Source organism: Rhamphochromis longiceps, linkage group LG12 (assembly GCF_057381845.1).
Source record: "Rhamphochromis longiceps isolate RC_006_pf linkage group LG12, R_longiceps_female_GT1.1, whole genome shotgun sequence".
Classification (NCBI taxonomy): Eukaryota; Metazoa; Chordata; class Actinopteri; order Cichliformes; family Cichlidae; genus Rhamphochromis; species Rhamphochromis longiceps.
The window spans coordinates 1086867-1109221 of record NC_140568.1 but is presented as its reverse complement, the minus strand read 5'-3'; the positions used below and the strand labels follow the sequence as shown (position 1 = coordinate 1109221).

The 22355-nt window shown below is 42.5% G+C and overlaps 1 long non-coding RNA gene across 1 annotated transcript in view; it reads left to right on the top strand.

Annotated features, from left to right (window-relative positions):
- Positions 1–1554: 1554 nt before the first annotated feature.
- LOC146656522 (uncharacterized) overlaps positions 1555–22355 on the top strand; it is a 34912-nt gene continuing 14111 nt past the window's right edge. Inside the window, exon 1 of the long non-coding RNA XR_014914165.1 lies at positions 1555–1776. This is a non-coding gene — a long non-coding RNA (uncharacterized LOC146656522). The remainder of the gene's footprint in view (positions 1777–22355) is intronic.

Genomic DNA, 22355 nt, shown 5'->3' with positions numbered 1-22355 from the left:
GTGAGGAAGTCCAACACCCATGCACACAGACGGCTGTTAAGTCCCAGATCCCTCAGCTTTGTGAACAGTCTGCAGGGCACTGCAGGGCACTTCAGACTTCTGTTATAATTCGGACGATTGCCATCTACAGAAGTTCTCAGATGATACAGCCATCATTGGATGCGTATCATACGGGAATGATCAGGAATACAGGGGGATCATCAGTGACTTTGTTGGCTGGTGTGAGACCAACGTACTCCAAATCAACGCCGGCAAGACAAAGGAGATGATCATAGACTTCAGGAGGAAGTCCCCCCTACAACACCAGTGAACATCCAAGGGAAAGACATTGAGATAGTGGACTCTTATAAGTACCTGGGTGTTCACCTCAACAATAAACTGGACTGGACTACAAATACAGACGTCCTGTATAAGAAGGGCAAGAGTCGACTCCACCTGCTGAGGAGACTGAGGTCCTTCGGAGTCTGCAGGACTCTGTTAAGGACCTTCTATGACACTGTGGTAGCATCTGCCCTTTTCTATGCAGTGGCCTGCTGGGGGAGTGGATGCACGGACAGGGACAGGAGCAGGATTGACAAACTGGTGCGGAGGTCTGGCTCCGTGCTGGGATGTCCCCTGGAGTCTGTGGAGGTGGTTGGTGAGGGGAGTATGTTAGTAAAGCTGACATCCATCATGAACAACCCACATCACCCACTGCATGAGTCTGTGAGTGGGCTGAGCAGCTCCTTTAGTCAGAGACTGAAACACCCTCGCTGCAGGAAGGAGCGCTTTCACAGATCATTCATCCCAACAGCAGTTAGACTATAACTCCTCAATCACGATGTCATAAGTCACTGGACACTGTGAACATCCACGGTCACCACTTCATGCATAATGGACCTTCCATGTGTACGGACATGTGCAGGTATATATGTATGCATATGTATACATATGTATATTTAGTGTGTACATGTGTGTGTGTCTATAAATAGGAATAGTAGTGGTACAATAGTTATGTCAAGTTATATAGTTTATGTCTTGCATATTTCCAACCATGTCCATAATCACATACTGTCTATGCTACCATTGTATATAGTGTATCATACTTTTTTTTCATTGATTGTACTTATTTGTATTTTTGTATTTCCTTCATATATCTGTACCTGAGCTGAGGTGACGCAAAAGTTTCCCCGTCGTGGGATCAATAAAGTCTTATCTTATCTCATCTCATCTTATCTTATCTTATCTTATCTTATCTTATCTTATCTTATCTTATCTTATCTTATCTTATCTTATCTTATATTATCTTATCTTTTATAATCTGGGAGTTGACTGAATGTTGGGATGGGTGTAGTTCTCTCCAGCGGAAACGTTAGAGCACTTGTGCAAATATGTGATGTCCATTATATGTGATGATCAGGGACGTGCAGAGGGGGGGGCTAGAGGGGCTTGAGCACCCGCCCCTTTCCTGATGAGTGCCCAAAGTGCCCTTTTGTTGAGGCAACTTTTAAATTTTTTTTATTTATTTATTATTTTTTTTTATGTGTGTGTGCGTGCGGAGTCCTGTCTGTGCCCCTCAACAATAATATTTAACTATTAATCACAGTTTTGCTAAATAAAAGGATCTGGCTTGCATCAGTCACATGATCACATTTAACCAATGATCGCCCTCGACGGCAGAACGCGCTGGTTACGAGCCGGGAACGAGCTCACAAAGAGCACGCGCATTTTTTGCGGTCCGGAGCTGTAGGAGAAACACAAGTTAACTCAGAGACACAGACTGATGCGACAAAACCAGTAAGTAGGTGTACAGCGTACACTGTAGTGTGTAGCACCCAGGAGTATTAGCTTATTACGTACACGTTGGTAAGCTGTCTTGTTGCAACTGACGAACTGAAACAAACGAGCGTGCTGTGTGTGCAACAGCGCGACAAACATTACCTGTCCTTTTATTAACTGCACAGGTAGTGCTGGTCACAGCTGCTGGCTACCTGTGTAAGGCTGTCATGGGTCTGTAGCTCTGTCACCGTTTTAGGGAACATATTTAGTTTTAAAGTAAGTTTCCGGGCTTTTCCTGCCTTTCTGGAGGATTATATTTCACTAAAAACGATCTAATATGCATGTCCACATAATAATAATTATAATATATTAAAAACACACGCTGTATTTTAAAGAACATACATTAAGAAGCAGATTATATTAGATTTATATTTTAAATAAGACAAAAGTTGGATTTTACAGCAGTAAAATGATTGTATCTCTACAGTTTAAACATGTAATAAGCTTTGCCCTGCACAGAGTGGATAGTGAAACAAATGGAATCATCATAAATACATTATTTCATATTTATTACTCCCCCCTCCTCATTGCTTTATTATTGTAGCTCTAGTAATAAATAATAATGTAAGGATGCCCATAGTATATACAGTATTCTGAAGAAGGTCTAAAATGTCACTGTGCGTGCATGTGTGTATTTTATGTATATAGATTTTTTTAAATTATTACTCATGATATAACATTGTGCAGACATGCCTGGTAAGGACATGAGGAGGAAACAGTAGGAGCTGTGTGAGGCTACTAAAGGCAGGGCTATAACATTTTTCTGTCATCATTTTATTATAGATTAAGTGCAAGAGTTGTTAGGTGTGGATAATTAGATTATAGTTTATTGCAATAGCAAGTTGTGCCTTGTTCTCAGATAGACAGCAAGTGGAGAGTGATATATGAAATGATGGGATGGAAGGAAGAAGAGAAGCAAAGAGTGATTCACAGGCAGAGCCGAGTTTATGTCACAGTTTTTCGTTGCAAGCGCTGTCACCAATCTTTGCATTTTGTTATTATCTCATGACACTTGTTTAATCAGCTACCATCTCTCCTGTGGACTTTTTAATGTCTACAGTCTCAGATCAACACAGCCCTGCCCTTCCCATATTAGATTCTTGATGAATGTGTGTTGTTGTTATTCAGCATGGTTCAATGTGCCCCTTTTTAACTTTGAGCACCCGCCCCTTTAAACCTCTCTGCACGTCCCTGGTGATGGTATTTGAAGTTTACACAGAAACATTCTCGCATGAAAATATCTTAAAAGTTTATTTTGTGACGCAGACAGAGTAATATTTCAAACTCTGCCACTCTGTGTTCCTCCGCCACTGCCTCGTTTGAGTTTTGGACGAAATGCATTCTGGGATATTGCATTTCGTCATTTCGAGCTGATTGGAGACCAGAACAGCCAATCAGATTTTTTCGCATCCAAGTCTGTGATTGGCTGGTTTTGTGGCACAAATATAACGGTGTAGAGAAAGAGTTGAATGCGAAATGTTGAGAGCGCGAGCGACACATTGCGAGCGAGCGCAAATGCAAAAACTGAGCGAGAGGGGCTGCTGTGTGTGTGTGGATAATAACAAACACGGAAATACAGTTTTTGCACGCAGGAATGAATTTTGTTCACTCAAATTCAGCTTTTCTGCGCTCAAAATAAATTTCTCCTCAAAATACAACACTTGCACCTGCAAACTTTTTTTACGTGTGCTCAGAACAGTGGCACAAAAATAACGGCATACTCACAGACACTATCTTAGTCGACTGCTGCCTCTGAACATATCAGGTGTTATTAGTACTGTGTGCTGCTCAGTAACATTTAACATTATTTACTGTTACTTTTGAATATGTTGGGTGGTGCTGTGCTTTCCCTACTCTGTTGTCTTTTGCTTGTGTTTTGAAGCAGATTTTCAGTGTCTTTTCTCTCTGCTCCTCTAGTTTTCTCTCCTTCTGTTAAGTTTCTTTCTTACTTTCTTTTCTTTCCTGTCCTCGGTCCTGTCTGTTCTTATTGTAATAGAATAGAATAGAATAGAATAGAATAGAATTCAACTTTATTGTCATTGCACATGCACAGGTACAGGGCAACGAAATGCAGTTTGCATCCATCCAGAAGTGCTTTAGTGATATAGATATATTACAATATATATTAGCAATAATATAGATATAGATATAATAACTGAAAACAAAAAAATTCTAATAAAAATCTAATAAGCTATGACCTTAAAGTGGACCAGTATAGCAAAAGCCATAATGGTCCAATTGGGAAAGTAAGTGTTGGGCATTTTTCTTGGCCTTCAGACAATAAAGCTACTGTTGCTACACTACCTGACAGGACAGGAAATAAGTACCACCTATTAGATCCCAGTTCTTTTGTATTCTTTACGGCCAAAACAGACACGGCTCAAAGTGGTCTTTTACTTAAAAAATGATCTTTAATTTTACATTTTCCTGAACACACGAACACACAAGCTCAGGTCTCAAGCAGAAAAAGGAAGCCAGGTTATTTATGTACTTCTCGACGTCACACCACACTTTAAGTTTCGATCAAACACTCTGCTTAGTTTGCACGCAGTTTCCTGTCCGTACTTTTAGCTCAAACTCAAAGCTGGCCCTCTCTTATACCTAAACCAATATAATCAGCAAATAAGATTCAAAATACATATTTCAAAACTCAACACACCTCAGTGTGCTTGGGCCCGTATAGTAACATGGGCGAAAGTTCTGTGACATCATTTGTATGTGACACACAAAACACAACAATGGAGGACTTGGTCAGCATACCTGCTGCTACACCGATGGAAAGCCTCTGGACCTTTTCGTTGGACCAGTGTTGGTTTTGCAGGAGGCATTTCCTTCTTTGTAGGGTTTCATAAATTGCATGTCTGTAAAGGAGTCGCTTTCATGAGTTGTTTGGTGATGCTAGTGACTTGCCAGTTGGCGGCATGGAGTCTGTTGGCATCACATTTTCATTTAGTCACCTTCTAGAAACACCTCCCACCTTGGCTTGTCTTACAACACAGTGGATAACCAAAGAATGTGGCTGGGCGGCAGCTGATAACACAGCGCTAACTTCATGTCTTGAAAGACAAAATCTATCAGCAGACTGTGAATTGCAGGCTGAGCACCTGATAAAGACAACAGCTGGATGAGACAAGGTTACTGTTTATACCTCCTCATTTGTGCGTCTCTGTCTTTCATTTTGCCTTCAGTAACTGAAAAGTATTCTTTACTGGGCTGAGAGATTACTGACTTGGTCACTGAAGAATATCCAGTTTTATTCGAGAACGTCTTAGTTGGCTTTTGCAGTATGTGGATAATTATCCCTTTGTGCAACAAAAGCATTATATACTTAGTTTTGCAGCAATAGTCTGGATTTGAGACTTCGTGCACTTCAGAACACACTCTACTACTTCTATCTTCATCAGTACAACCTGGTTAAACTGTGAGACTGCCTTCACCAAGTCTGAGAGATTAATAATTAGTAGGTGGTACTCACAGGGATCATTTTTTTGGAGGAAAAGTCATATGATCCACAGATTGCCGCTTTTAGATTGGTTAGCTCCTGCTATCACCACATCCTCCATGTGAAAGCTGTGGGGAAAATTGGGGTTAACTGCATGAGTTGATGGCCAGCTTCATGTTTATTCTGATGCAAATCCTAACAGAGTGACAGACTGGCTGCAGCTGCCAGCCAGAGCTGTCACCCTACAGCCTCAAGTTAGTAATTAAAATCAAACTTGAACCCAAATCAGTGTGTTAAGGTCTACTTCCTTATGCTTCATTTCTTACAATGCTGGACCTAACAATGATCAACTTCCTCCTGTTAGCAAGTAAATCTGAAATAAATCTATTACTAAAGCAAACATAACAAAATATGACCTTACATGAGAGTGACTTTCCCTTATTTTGTGACACTAGACATCTCTGCCTGTTTCAGCAGTCACATCCTCCGCCTCACATTAGCTTGTTTACCTGTTAGGACTGCGGGTACAACCCAGTACTACAGCACAATGATGCTAGCTGTTACTTCAGTTAGCATGGGGAGGAAACATTTCCACAAATCTTAACTCACATTACTCATTACTGATAGCAGTTGCTGTAAGCTAACTGGATAATTAAACTAGCTTACATACAAAACAAACCTCATTAAAAAAATTCACATATATAACAGTCTGCACTCCTGACTGATATTTTGAGGAGAGCAGTGCTATTCAGGCAATAGTTGCCTCAACAGTACTAACAATAGCTGCACTTTGAGGCAACTATTGTTGTGATTTAGTGCTACACAAATCAAATTGAATTGAATTTAACTTTTTACTTTCCCTCCAGATCTGATGTAAATATAGAGGACAGTCATTTTCCTCCTTTCCAGAGGATGGAGGAAACAGAGCTACATTCATTTTCAAAAGTAATATACTAAATGAGATGATGAGAAAAGTTCGTATATGCAGATTCAAGAACTTCCCAACTACCGTGATTATAGATCAACAAAGTCAAAATGTACACGGTGCATCAGGTTATATCGCGTATAAAGCAGGAATGTGATCATGTGAGTCACATTTAGTTTATTACAAGCATACGACTAAAACCTTTTAATGTCTCATACTGTATTGTGAAGATGGCAGCAGGATGTTGTGTGATTCAGAGCTGTTGTTGTACCCAAACACAGGAGTGCGTTTCTATTTCCAGCTCATTCAGTACAAGCGTCTTAAAAACCTGCATAGTTTCAAAATGATGTCGTCTACTGTGCATAAGGCTATTTCCATGGTTATGGTTACATTTTTATTCAACGTTTTATTTTGGTGTAACAGTCTTCTAATGTTAGACAGTTACAAAATGCTAAATACGTTTAGCATTGTTGCCGTCCCAAACACACAAATCATGTGTTTCTGCACAGAGTACAGATCAGAAATAGTTCCAGTAAATCTTATAAACATTTACAAAACTGCGAGAAAAACATGACTTTATTATATATATTTTCAAAGAAGACAGCTGATACTTTAATGTATATTCCACCATTGTGTGAATCAAAAGAGAAATCTTTACATTTGCTGTTTGGACTCTGAGTGTGATTATCAAACACTGATTCAAAGACTTCAGTGCGCCGTGTTTGTGAAAAAGCTCCCTGGTGCGGCTGCAGTGCTTTCAGGCACAGACACCGAAATATTTAAATAAGTTATGTTCTAGCACGTTACATAAAACACACGTCAGGTCCTGCATGGCTTTGTTAGTTTAGTGTACCTGTCATTGATCAGCAGCACTGAGTCTATTGTTGTATTTACACAGGAATAAATAATAGTTTTACGAAGTGTTAGCTTAGTGTTTGGTTTATCTGAGGTTAAACGTGTAATTAGATACCAGTTAACATCCTGATAACAGACGCACTACATGACAACGAGCATTTCATTTCCAGTTCATTCCAGGTCAAACAAACATCAGAAAAGCAGACAATGACCCTCAGTCTGACACAAGCTCTGACATTATCCATAAAAATAACACTAATCCCCTCTAAATAATCCTAATCCTGTTCAAAGAAAGAAAAAAGGCAGCATAAATCCTTGGATAAAGATACATCTGTCAGTGGGGAATGGGGGTGCAGCTATTTAAACAGAGCTGCTATGTAAGTGCATGCATACCACACAGTGTAGAACAATTGGGTGAACAGCTCCCTCATGGCCCATATTCAACCTGGAAGCCATGTGGCACAACAAAGGCTGTTCGTCCTGCTGCCGACCTCCCCTCGCTCTCCCAGCAGCACATTGTTAACACTCAGCGGGTCTCTGTATTGACTTTGTGACCCCACTGTCTGCTGGTGGTGGAGCTGTTTCTTTTTCTTCACAGATTAGCATCTCTAAAGGGAGAAACAGGGGGGCTGTCCAACTTCAGCCAGATTAGAAGCTTCTTGTCAGTTTCAACTCAATCTGCTAAACAACAAACAACGCTGACTGTGGTAGTAAGAGTAAAATCAGGGGAGTTACACCTGATCCCACAGCAGATAGCTGTCCGCTTAGCCAGCCCACACATCAGTTTCACATGCAGCTTCTGTGTTTCTTACATTTAAATGTTACAGTGTTGCTGAATGAGCTTGTGAGAGGCTTTGACAAACACATTTCATTATTACCTGCTAAACAGTTTGTGTTGTTTTTGAATAGTTTGGACTTCTTTACTAAAGACAAAGCAGGACTCTGATGACATAAAGGACTAACTAAAGGATCTGCTGCTGTCCTCCCACAGAGCCACCTCTCCTTCACACCGCATCACTATGGTTGCATGTTTTTGATCATTGTTATTTAGGGGTGAGGACCGGTTTCTCAGTCAAGGCTTATATTCATATTTCAGACTTGATAAGCTAATAAACGTCTTATAATATAACGTCAGTAAATGCAGACAGAGGCTGAGAGGGCTGTCCCTTTGGTGAGGGATGCATGCTTGTGTAACACAGCGAGCAGGTGATCTGACAGGGAGAAGCACAGCTCACTCCTTCTCAGTAAGTGGACACTCATCCACTGGTCAAGTGATGACTTGATAGTAATGCTTGTGGTAATTGAGGAACAGCAATTTTATTCTGCAGTATGTTATTGTGCAGCTACAGCAGATGGTTATTCATGAGGTTTGCCATCAGATATGGAACAATTCAGTCAACCAAAGGTTTCTTTCAAATATTGGTCTATGAAGTTTTACTTCAGCGGTGACTTTAATGTAATATATCAGGTTTGACAAACGAACCGAGGGACACCTGCCGCATTAAGGTTAGACATGAGGACACTTGCCCGTGAGTCCTTGTGTCTACGGCCGTGGCAGATTAAATACAGTCAATTCACCACATGGATGTAATTCTGCTGCTATTTCAGTCTCTCTGTTACAAATTCTTAAAGTGTTCTTACAAAGTAACCAAAGAGAGTATTAGATGAGACGTCTGTGAGCTTTATGACACAAGGAAAAAACTTTTTAAAAGCCGTGTCTGTTACACTTTCTTGGTGTATTCAGTTCCTACTGACCTGCCGTCCTCTCTCTAACTGTCAGTTCAGCCTCAGTGTTGCAGGCCTTTTACAGCCTGGCTCTGAAGAAGAAAACTGACGAGTCGGTGCAGGACTGACGGATGACCAAACTGTTGTCCTTGTCGGCAGTGATAAATGGCTCTGTTTGAAATTGTTGAGGTGGGGCCCAGAGCTGTTTGATGAACCAGAAAATGAAATGATTGCTATTGGGCATCTACTGACTGGACTGCTGGTGACACTCTTCCATCCTCCCAAAGGTTAATTGGACTTGAACCCAGAAAATCAAGAGGTTAAGCAGGGTCAGCGTGACAGCAGGTCCTTCTGGGAACAGACCTCTCAAATGTTTGCTAATCAGATTTGTTTAGGGGCTTTCCTTATGATGATGCCTCCATGTGAATCTTTGTTGTGGGTGCACTACACTGCAGTATTGATTCTCACATAATAACATTATCTTCAGCGACTGCAGGGGGTCAGTTATATTCACTTGTTTGCAGTCTGGAAAAACACAGCTTCCCTGCTGCTTTGCTGATATTTCTATTGGTGTTCAGTGATCATCTATTGATGTCTGTGTGTGCGGCTCCTACTTTACTGATGAATCTCTTAATGTGTAGTTCACAGGAGGTTGTGTGTGTATTGAGCATGGTATAATGATTGCACACCATAATCATACAATTATTAACACATGTTGAAATAATTAAATAGGAAATAGTTCTGATTTACTGATAGATGCCTCAGGTCTTCTTCACTGAGCTCTGCTCAGAGCACATGGGCTTCACACGCATTCATATTATGTTACGAGAAAAACGACATCTCAGTCGATGCGTCTCTTCTTCTGTGGTGTCCTCACAGCAGACTGAACAGTGGTGGCATCCTTACCTACAGCAGTAACAGCGTGGGTCAGAGGTATATGGCAGCACATGCCACTGTAGCACACTTTTATTGCCACTATTTGAAGTGTTCCTTGTTTTTTAGCAGTTGCAGTAAGATAGCACGGCCACTAGATGACACCATGAGATAACCACTTTTTTTTTAATTTTTAAATTTATTTTCTAAAATTTCACAGCTTGTGTAACAGCAACACTTGGATTTGTGATAATCCTGAAGGTGGGATGTCTGCGGCTGTGTTGGTTCGATTTCCAGCGTCCTCCAGTCTGCATGTTCACGTGTGCTTTGGCAAGACACTGAACTCCAAATTGCCACCATTGTGTAATAGATAAAGAAGTTAAGAGTAAAGCACTTTGTGAATGTGACTTTGAGTGATGAATAATACCAGAAAAGCACTGTATTAATGTAATTTACCATAGTTTTGTGTGATACATGGGCATAAAACCAAAGCTAGCATTATAGGACTTTATACCTGCTGCTGATACGTGTTTGCTGTATGTGCGACACACTGTGTGAAAGACAAGTCGGGCTGCTCTTGTATGTCGGTGGCTGCGCATCAAGTGTCTCCTCTATGAAAATACGCCCCGTTTGTCTTTACATGCTGCACAAATAAGTCCAGGAAAAAGTGACTTTGTATCCACCCGACTGGCACATGTTCCAGACACGTAGCAAACCAGGCAAGAGGAAGAAAATAATAAAAAGCCGTCATCCTTCTTTTTCAGATTTAATGTGACAAAGACCACCGTGACTTAAATCAGCGTCCACATTCATCTCCTGCAGCTCATGAATGCAGCCTGCAGCACGGCAGCATTTCTTTAGAAGACAAACACAAAAGTGGGATTGCATTAAATAAACAGACACAAATGTAGCCGTGCATAAGACGACCTGCTGAACCCTGCAGCCGGCTACAGCCCTCTGTAGCTTTCTGAACTGTGTGGCAGTCAGGTTCATTTTTATCGTGCTGAAATAGAGAACCGAAAAAGGGCTGTATCTGACAAATGTCTCAATCGTGGAAATTAAAGCAACGTATTTATGCAGGAATCTGTGCACACAGGGTGCTTCAGGCATTTAAGCTCTCCCAATCCCTTTTCCATTCTCTGAATGCTGCATATAAAGCAATCCATTAGTCTTAGCTCTGCCAGAGATTTTAAGTGGACACCTGTCCATTAAGACCATCGTTTTAGCAGTAGCTCATCTCTCAAATTATTTGCCCTGAATTAAATTCTCCCAAATGTAATGGAATTCATTTTTATAGTATTTTCTCCCCATTTTTGCCATTCACAAATGTCCTTGTTTTATCACTTTAAAAGAAGAAGCTTCTGCTTCATATTAATATTTTGTTCCGTGAGGCTTAAGTCAAGCGATGCACAGTGGCTGTCTTGTATTTGCACAAGCCAAATATGATGGGAATATTCTCAGTCCGAGTACACACACGTTAAAAAAGAAACACAGCAGGCTTATCCACTGTACACGGATTCTTGCAAAGCTGAATTTATATAGAAATTCACAGTAACTCCATATGTTGAGCACAAATTTGACATTTCTCCAGCCGTGTTTCAGCATCCACATGTAAAAATAACGTTCTCATCCTGAAGCAGCCGGCTTTTCAGCTTTGCTGCAATTTCCTTCAAATTGTTGAATTACACGAGTTATTTCTGTATGTTGTTATTTTCAGAATAAACTGAAGCATTTAGGAATTCGAACGTCAAATTATTTGTGAATTTGGGCCATATGTGTGCTGGTTTTAACCACAAATATCTGTGGAAGAATTTTGATCGATGATAAGCCCAATTTTCATCTTTATATTTTTGGAGGGGTTATACTGTAGTAATCAAGGATTTATGTGTGACAAAAATTCAGTTTAACACATTTCCAATAAAAACTGTCAGCTATAAACATCTTTGACTTTAAATTTAAATTTCTCTTTGATAAAAATGCAAAACAAGATTTGGCCCGACGGACTGTCAGGCTGAGAATCTGTCGGTGAAGTGACATAAAACCAGGGACGAAAAACACCGAACAATCATTTGCAGCATTATTTTTTCAGTAAGGTTGTAAATCATCTGTAATAATGAAAGACGTGAAATGATGAAGGAAGACTCGAGACAAAGTTGTATGTTTCTGTATATTTGTGTTTGTACACATGCGCAGATCGGTTGACTCTTTGCATATTAATCAGTGATAAAACATACTGTAGGCTCGGACGGCCTCATCTCCACAGTGCCGGTGTCGCCTTACCAGGGTCTAAATCAGGAAGGAGTGGCTGTGGCTGTGATAAGATCGAAGACCTGCTGGTTTCTCTTCTCTCAGCAGGGTTTTCCTTTGAGCACATTATGGCAATGAGTTTGAGGCTTAAAGGGCCGGTGTGTTAGCCCTGTGCCAGAGGCATAAGCCCCAGTCATCCTATCAAGCCTGAAATTAATTAAACAAAGCCCAGCATCAATCACGAGAGTGCAACACAGCAATGAATATTAGGGGGAAAGGGTATTGTTTTTTTCTCTTTGGTTTAATGAGTGCACTATTTGAGGTGAGAAGCTGCTCATATTAATATGTTTTTACAGCTTGTGTGTCCAACTACAACTGCATGAAAGCAGCATTTTGAGCCCATCTTTGTGCCGTTTGTAAAATGCTTAAAAATACTTTTTTTTACCTGTATACTCTGCTTAGATATAAATAAATTCTCTCTCCCACTTAAGAGATATTTGTTATAATGTAAGCAGTATGAAAAACAAATATAGCAAAAAAGAAGAATAGTGAACACAGCCAAAAGATGATAAAAGTGATATAGCCTTGTGTAGATCACACTTGTAATTAAATAAATGAAAGGAAAAGGCGATTCAGTGCAACGCTTTAGTTATTTTGTCCAGCGCACAGCCGACTGGCCACTGTGGAAGCTCAACCATAGACCTTGGAATAATGAAAGGGGGCGGGTGTAGTAGGGGGTTGATGGATAGCTGCTAACCACAGCTTCTGAACGCCTCGCAATCCAGGTATAATTAACAGCATCTATTTAAACGAGTGGCGGCTGCCAACGGAGAGCAGAGGGAGGAGGTTGAGACTGTCTGGCCTAGGAGGGATTGCAGCTTTGTAGCCTCTGCAGGATTTGTTTCACCTCTTTGTCTGCTCAGTCGAAGTGGCCTGACAGGCAAAACGTCTCCCGACCTGGCATTGTTATCTGGCTGCAATGGACTCGTTCCAATCGCATGACAAGCTCTGTCGCAGTTCAAATATCCCCTCCTGTTGCTCTTTCTCTTTGTGTGCGATTTGTTTGTCGTGATCATTTACAGTGTGTTACACACCAGTAGAAGTGGTTTTTCTACCATTGCTAAAGTTAAGGAGAAGAAATGCCACATATATACTGCAAATAATTGTGATTAGTATTAAAAATAGACATGTAACATGCTTTTACTTTTTCCAGAGCGTAACCAGCATAACCGTTAGCTTCCACTCACATTTATGTGTCACGTTGTCCGGGCTGTCGAGTGTGTCCTGGGCTAAGCTGGGAGCCTGTGGATTCTTCCACTGTGGACTGCAGCCTGAAAATACAGTTAAGACAACCTGGTTACAACCTCCTTCAGTTAATCAATGGTATTGTGAGATTTTCAAAGCTAATGGATGAATTTGGAGAGCTTGCATTAAAGATGATGAAGATGTGGGAACTACTTCAGCCTTTATTGCCACCTCACACTGTGAATGCTTCACAGGTTACCATAGAACTAAATATTACAAAGAACAATTATAATCAAATCATATACTTTATATGCAGTACGGGAGCGAGAAACTTTCTTTCTGTAGGTGCAGTAAAACAGAAAAAATCATACAAGACTTTTACTCTTTTTCCCCTCTCACATTAGCAAGCAGTGCTATAATATTAGTTAATGTGATTATGTTTTTGATGCGGGTTAATGGAAGAGCACAAAGGAGGCTCAACATGTCCTTCTGACTCCATCTGTGGTCCTTGTTTCTTTGTTTGTTTAGATTGATTCCTTTAGGGCTATAAGTGCATGTTTGAAACCGTCTTTTTATCATGCAGGAAACACTGCTCCGTTTGTCTGGGAGCAGGTGTGTGTGTGTGTGTGTGTGTGTGTGTGTGTGTGTGTGTGTGTGTGTGTGTGTGTGTGTGTGTGTGTGGGGGTGAGGAGAGGGGGTTCGCGTTTCAAGTTACACACTTGGAAAACAGTTACTTTCAGGTCCTGTTTAGATCCATGATTACCCTCTCTGCACAATCAAAGTAGTTATAATGAAAATGCAACAAATCACCATAGAATCCGCAGCCTTTTGTGTGGGCCACCTTCGCCCCACCCCTTCTCTTTACACTGAAAGAATGGCTCTGACATTTCAGCCTGGGAGCAGAGAATAGAGGCAGTTTGTAATGTGTGCAGCCTTGCCTTTTCTTTCTATCCTTGTAGTAGTACTTAAGTGTCATGTTAAGCCCAAGGCAGGGAAGACTCTCAGTGACCTACTCTGGCTCACAGTTTGTGTTTACTGTATTCTGTGGCTGCTAAAGCGTGAGCAGAGCCCCGTCTCTTATCAGGATATAAAGCTGAACCGATTGGAGACTCAAATTTCCCCTTCCAGCCAATGTTGGTTTTCCATTGTCTGTGCTTGACAATAGTTTCACATACCCTAGAGCTTGAGTTTCTCTCCTCTTTATTATGCTGCATATTACCCTCTGTGTGAATGCTGGGTATTTGCGAGCTAATAACAGCGTTACCCAAAACAGGCCACTTGGTTAGGCCATGTTGGGGTAGGCGGGTGCCAGGGATGCCATGCTGTTGGGGCGATTCGTCAGTTAGTTGTGACTAAAGGCTAGATCTGAATCTGTTTTACAAAAGGTGGAGAAAAACCATCAACAGGTGCTTCGTGTCAGTGAGCAAAGACTGCAGAAAACGTAAAATCATGCTGTAAACTGCACTACCATTAGCTGCCAGTATATGCCTAAAGTGTTTCTGTTCTAAATTTAATCAGATGTTTAATTGCTTGCTATTTTGTATATTATTTTCCAACATGAACTGAGACTAGACATGGATCATCACCCTACTCCAATTATCCTTCTCTGTCACACCAACCCTCTGCATGTCACTACTCCATAACTCTTCTTTGAGGTTGTTCTCTTTTCCTCCTGCCTGGAAGCTTGATATTTAGCTTTTTCCCACATCACTCCACTGCAAGTGCCCAAACCATCTCAACCTCTGGTAAATGTAAATGGACCGGTTCCTGTACAGTGGGTTTCTACTTGAGCACCTGAGCTGTCGCTCTGATGTACTTATTTCTATATTTGTCCATTCTGGTCACTCCCAATGGAAAACGTCATGTCTGCCACCTCCAGCTGAGCCTGTCTTTTTGTGAGCACATTGTCTCCAAACCATACATCACTAGCAGGCCTCAGTACCATTCTGGAAGCCTCCCTCTTTCTCCCTCGATATCTTTGTATCGTGACTCACCCCTGACACGCATTGCCATCCACTCCACCTTGCCTGCGCTGTCTGTTACTTTGGGTGGGGTGGCTGTAGCTCAGGAGGTAGAGCAGGTCACCTACTAATCGAAAGGTTGGTGGTTTGATCCCCATCTGCCCCTGCCTGGATGCCAAATACCCTTGGGCAAGATACTAACTCCAAGATGCTCTGCGATGCATCCATTGGAGTGTGAATCTGTATGAATGTTAGATAGAAAGCAGTGTTGTGAATGAGGAAGTTGTATAAAGCTCTTTGAGTACTCAGATAGCAACGTGCTATATAAGAACCAGTCCGTTTACCATTTGGATGGTTGATCCCCGGCATTCGAACTCATCCTCTTTGACTGTCTCTATTCCTTGAAGCGTCGCTGTTCCACCTGTATCCCTTTCCTCTTCTTCCCAGTGTATACCTCCACCTCATCAGGCTCTTCTCTCTTCACTGTCACTGCACATCACAAAGATCACATACAGTACTTCTCTGCCACACTTAACTTATTCATGTAGTACCACAGTTCCTCTTCTGGCAGCCTCTTATATACTTTGTTTCAGTGTACAAAGACACAGTGCAGCTACTTCTGACCGTCTCTATATTTCTCCATCAACACTCTTAAAGCAAACACCAAATCTGTAGTGCTCTTTTTCATGGTTGCCCTTATTTACTATTGCTCTGCACATCTTGATTCACTATGCCTAACCCACTTCAGACGAGGTAGATCAGACCGCAACCTGGTCCTGTTAACACTTTAGTATGTTCCCGCTGTACCAAAACTTCCTGTTGCCACCAAATTGCCACAAAAATATGAAACGATGCACATACATATATCAACAATCTTCTTTTGGTGTGTGTGTGTGTGTGTGTGTGTGTGTGTGTGTGTGTGTGTGTGTGTGTGTGTGTCTGAGGCCATCGCTGTGATATCTGAGACTCCATCCTCCCACCAGGAGAAGGAGGGAGTCCCAGGGGCAATTGGCAGCCAACCCCGCTAGAGGCCAGCCACCCTGGTACGAGCTAAGACCCGTGGATGGGTTGGTTTAACAACCACACCAAAACATCCAGCCACGCGCCCTGGAACCAATAGGTATCTGCATCCCAGGTAGAGGGAGCCCTTCCCTCCATTACCATGTCCCACAGCGACCAAGGCTCAGCAAGCCCCAGACCCAGGCAAGTTGCCACCAGGCTGAATAAGGAGTCCTATCGGGCTTGGTTAACCTGTGAGATTTTGGAGGCAGCCGATAGGTACCAAGAGGCCAAGCTGAACATGGCTCAGGCAGTGGTCGAAACAAAAGCTCTTGTGTGGTTGAAGTTTGAAGAAGCTATGTAAAAAGACTTTTGGACTGCCTCGAAGAGTTTCCGTCAAACTGTAAGGTGACTCAGGAGGGGGAAAGCGCTGCTGACTTCAACTGAGAATATTGTTGGGCAGTTGAAGGAATACTTTGAGGACCTCTTTAATCACATTGATACATCTTCCGTAGAGAAAGTGGAGTTCTGGATATTTTAGGGCTGTCTTGGTTGACAAGGCTCTACAGTGTTGCGTGGAGATCAGGGGCAGTACCTTTGTACTGGCAGACTGGGGAGGTGGTTTATATCTTTAAGAAGGGAGGAAGCTGTGCTTCAACTATAGGCGATCACTCCTCAGCCTCTCCTAGGAAGAACAATGCGGTTTCCATCCTGGTTGCAGAACACTGGACCAGCTCTTTTACCCTCTATAGGATACTTGATGGTGCATGGGAGTTTTACCAACAAGTCTACATGTGTTTTGTGCACTTGGAAAAAGGACTTGAAAAAAGAATATTGCAAGTGTCACTTGTAATGTACACACCGGCAGATAGAGGAAGTGGCCGACATCCAGAAATCCTACCAGTGGCTGAACAAAGCTGGACTGAAAGACAGCACAGAGGCACTAATCATGGCAGCACAGGAACAAGCTCTGAGCAGAAGATCCATAGAGGCTGGGGTCTATCACACCAGGCAAGACCCCAGGTGCAGGCTGTGTAAAGATGCCCCAGAGACAATCCAGCACATAACAGCAGGGTGCAAGATGCTAGCAGGCAAGGCATACATGGAACGCCATAACCAAGTGGCCGGCATAGTGTACAGGAACATCTGTGCTGAATATGGCCTGGAGGTCCCTCGGGCCCTGTGGGACTTCCAGATTCAGACGGACAAAATGATGGTGGCTAACCAACCGGACATAGTGGTGGTAGACAAACAGAAGAAGACGGTCGTAGTGATCGATGTAGCGATACTGAATGAGATCAAGATCAGGAAGAAGGAACACAAGAAGCTGGAGAAGTACCAAGGGCTCAGAGAAGAGCTGGAGAATATGTGGAGGGAGGCAGTGACTCCCAAGCTAGGCGAGTGGGTCCAGCATGTCCCAGGAACAACATTCGAGATCTCTGTCCAGAAGAGTGAAATTCATAGGAACAGCAGGTTAGGTTACTTGCATAGTAGCATTCAAATCACACCCTATTTTTATCTCTTGCCAAGTTATAACGTATGTCTTGTTCCAGTAGCCCACTTCTCATCAGGGGTGCCTGGTTCCTCAACCTGGGCAACGTCCAAGCTGGCTTCATATTCATGTCTGTCGCTCATGTCTCAGGTAGGCTTGATTAGAATGGGGGGTCTGGTGTAGGCTCTGGCAGAGTCTAACACCAACTAACTTGGTTGTCCAACTTACTGGTGACAATACAAACCAAGCTACGATTGTATAAGGATCAAATGGTCCATAGTGACAGTCCATACACCCCATTCTAGTGAAGCACCTGCAACAGGATACCTCGAGGGAAGTGGTCATATGCCTTCTCCAAGTCAAGAAAACAAATATAAGCTGGTTGAGCAAACTTCATGCAGCCTTGAATATCCTTGAGTGGATGACGAGCTGGTCCAGTGTTCCATGACCAGGACTAAAACGGAATTGTCCCTCCTGAATCCAAGGTTGCACTAACAGGAAGCTGAGGAGTCTGATCTCCCTATAGGAGTACACCCTCCGGTCCTCCCTTCTTAAACAGGGGAACCACCAGCCCCGTCTGCCAATCCAGAGACATTGCCCCAGACCTCGACGTAGCAAATGCAGTGATCCAGGCTTAGGCCTAACTATATAATGTCATAGCAATGTATCATGACATTTGCATTTTTGTTATTCATCAAATTGTGAACTGCAGTTTGGATGAACCCCTAACTTTAGTGCAAACAAAAATATTTAGAAATGTCATGTGTCATGTGGCTGTCAGGTGGCAGAGCAGGTCAGCCACTAACCAGAAGGTCGGTGGTTCGACCCCAGGCTGCTCCAGGCTGCATGCCAAATATCCTTGGGCAAGATACTAACCCCATGTTGCTCTCCGATGCGTCCATCGGAGTGTGAATGTGTATGAATGTTAGATAGAGCACTTAAGAGCTTAGAAAAAGTGCTTGTGTGAATGGGTGAATGAATTAGTTGTATAAAGCGCTTTGAGTGATCAGACAGAGTAGAAAAGTGCTATATAAGAACCAGTCCATGTACCATTTACCATGTCTCCATCATTAACAGTAAATTCTGATTGTAATGACTTTGTAATGACTACGTCTCTTCATAGTCACCTGAAAGGTTAGCCCAGCCAGCAGCCCCCATTCAGTCCTCACTGTAGAAAACATGGAATTTGGGAACCAAATATGGGCTGATTCCTATGACACAACTTCAAATATATGATTTGATACTAGTTTATCTTTAATATGCATTTATTTATTTTATTTTATTATTTTATTTTTATTTGTTATTTTATTTATTATAACATACTACCTGTAGTGGGTAACATAAAAGGTCTACAGAAGTGGTAAGAGGACACTATATGTTTTTTTTTAGATATTTTATTCCTTTTCCTTTTTTATAAAACAAAGTTGCAAAATATGTAATGAATCTGAAAAACATGGGCATATAGCTTATGGGCAGGTTAGCTTATTCTGATCTTTCAGAGTTGTTACAGAGAACCATGTAGAAAATCATCAACTGCAAACTAGTTAAACAACAGTTTAACCGGTAATACTGGATTTGATGAGTAAGTGGTTGGATAAAATCCATTCCCCTACTGTTACCATTAGCTAAGTTGAACAGTCAGCTCAGTAAGCTATAGCGCGTGAGCTGTTTTAAAAGCAGCAGTCAATGAAGTTACCTACTCGTCTTTGCAGAGAAGAATTCAACAATTATTAAAAAAAAAGTGATATCACAACACCAAAAATACTGGCCAATTAGGATGCTGCTACAGGCATCTTTGCTTTTAGTAGCAACTTTATTGGTCAGTATTTCTCACAGAATTTTGTGGATTTCACCAACTTCAAACCAAGCGTGTCACCTGAAGCCTAACAAGATGAATTCTCCCTTGATCATGATCATCATGCTCATCAATTAAACAGCTTTTGTGTGACGCAGTGGGAAATCAGGAGCTCACTGTTGAAACTGTCATTAGATTAGAAGTAGGACATATTGGCCCCAGGTGCACTGACCTGCTTCTTTTAATAAACAAACTAGTGTCATTTAGTGTTTTACATCTTTTTAGCAGAATAAGAAAAAAGTTTGGGCAGGAATTTGGAGATTTTAAAACAAGAAAGTTTCTCTCCACAACACAGAAACAGTTAAAGGATATAAAGCAAACATGTTAAAAATACATACATAAACAGAGGTTTATATGTGCTGCATATAAACCTCTGTTTATATGCAGCACAAATTAAAAGGTTTAAGATGCTGGCACAGCATGCACTGGCAGTTCATAGTTGCAGCACAGAGCTTTGCAAAACGATTGACCAGAAACATATATATAAATTCAAATTCAAATTCAAATTTTATTTGTCACGTACACAGTCATACACAGTACGATATGCAGTGAAATGCTTGGACAACTGCTCGTGACCTAAAGAAAAAAAGGAAAAGGCTATGAATAAGATAGGAAATAAATATGAAAAATTAAAAAGGGTAAATTTAACTAGGAAGGAATAAAATATAAATTAAGGTTAAAAATGAAATAACTGTACAACACAAATTAGAATGAAGGGTAAATTTAACTGGGAAGAATAAGATAAAATATATAAATTAAAGTTGAAAATAAAATAACTGTACAACAAAATACACAATACACAATATAGAACTATATAAGAATGTATGAAGAAATCTAAATATAAATAAATATATACACAATAACAGCAGCTGTACAAGTATTAACCGGAAATGAAGAATATAGTGACCAGTGTTGTGCAAAACCAAAGTCCAGAAAGTCCAGTGTGTGTGTAAGAACTGTATGTGTGGGTCAGTACTGTGTGGTGGTGTGATTGAGAGACCGTATCGCCTGCGGGAAGAAGCTCCTCCTCAGTCTCTCTGTGTTGGTCTTCAGGGAGCCGAATCGCTTTCCTGACCTCAACAGAGAGAACAGTCTGTTGTTGGGATGGCTGAAGTCCTTCACGATCTTCCTGGCCTTGGTCCAGCACCGCCTGCTGTAGATTGAGTGCAGGTCAGGGAGCTCGGAGCGGATGGTGCGCTCAGCTGACCGCACAACCCTCTGTAGAGCTCGTCTGTCCTGCATGGTGCTGTTCCCGAACCAGGTTAAGATGTTTCCCGTCAGGATGCTCTCTATGGTGCATGAGTAAAAGTTCCTGAGCACCTTGGAGGGCAGTTGGAAGTCTCTCAAGCGTCTGAGGTGGTAGAGACGCTGACGGGCCTTTTTCACCACGGTGTTGATGTGACAGGACCATGACAGGTCCTGCGTGATGTGAACTCCGAGGTATTTGAAGCTGTCCACTCTCTCCACTGGGCACTCGTTGATGACGGGGGTCTGGTAGTTCCTCTCCTGCTTAGTGCTGAAGTCCACTATCAGCTCCTTTGTCTTACTGACGTTTAGAAGGAGGTTGTTCCTCTGGCACCAGTTCTCCAGATTCCTAATCTCCTTCAGGTAGGCCGTCTCGTTGTTATCAGAGATCAGGCCCACCACGACGGTGTCGTCAGCAAACTTGATGATGGTGGTGGAGCTGGTAGTGGCCACGCAGTCATATGTGTACAAAGAGTACAGCAGGGGGCTCAGAACACACCCCTGGGGGGCTCCAGTGCTGAGAGTGGTGGAGGCTGAGACATGTCCGCCCATCCTTACTGCCTGTGGTCTGCCAGTTAGGAAGTTGGAGATCCACTGACACATAGATGAGCTGAGTCCCAGATGCTCCAGCTTGGTGGTGAGTGTGGAGGGAATTATGGTGTTAAATGCAGAGCTGTAGTCTATGAAGAGCATTTTAACATAATTCCCCCTTCTAGTGTCCAAGTGAGTGAGTGATGTGTGGAGGAGATGAGAGATGGCATCGTCTGTGGAACGATTTGGACGGTAAGCGAACTGTAGTGGGTCCAGTGTGTCTGGTAGTGAAGAAATGATGAAGTCTCTGACCAGGCGTTCAAAGCACTTCATCACTACTGAGGTGAGGGCTACAGGGCGATAGTCATTGAGAGAAGCAGGGTGGGGTTTCTTCGGGACAGGAACAATGATGGACTCTTTGAAGCATGTGGGGATCACCGACTGAGATAAAGAGATGTTGAATATCTCAGTGAACACAGGAGCTAGCTGGTATGCGCAGCCTCTGAGGATACGACCTGGGATGCCGTCTGGTCCTGCTGCTTTCCTGGTGTTCACTCTCTTGAAGGCTCTCCTTACTTCATGCTCGGAGATGACGAGCACGTTTCCGGTGCTGGCAGTATCTTCCTGTCTGCAGCCGTTAGCGCCGCTAACACAAGCATTGTTGGAGTCCTTAGCTGCAGCCTCGAAGCGAGCATAGAAAGTGTTCAGCTCGTCTGCCAGAGTCACGGCCGCGTTCGTCATACCGGTTGTTGGTGCTTTATAGTCCGTTATTGTCCTTAGTCCCCGCCACAGGCTCCTAGAGTCACTCTGTTGGAGTTGTGACTCTAGTTTCCTCCCGTAGCGCTGCTTCGCCTCTTTCACCGCCCTCCGCACGTTATATGACGCGGCTTTGTACGGGTCCATGTCCCCCGTCATGAGTCCCGTGTTGTAGGCAGCGGTGCGGGATCTCAGAGCGTCGCGGATGGTTTTATCCACCCACGGCTTCTGGTTGGGAAACGTTGTGATAGTCTTTGTCTCCACGGTATCATCCGCTAGTTTCCCGATGAATCCCACAACCGCTTCCGTAAACACGTTGACGTCATCGTCGGAGCTGTTTCTGAACATGCCCCAGTCTGCATCATTGAGTGCGTCCTGTAACGCGG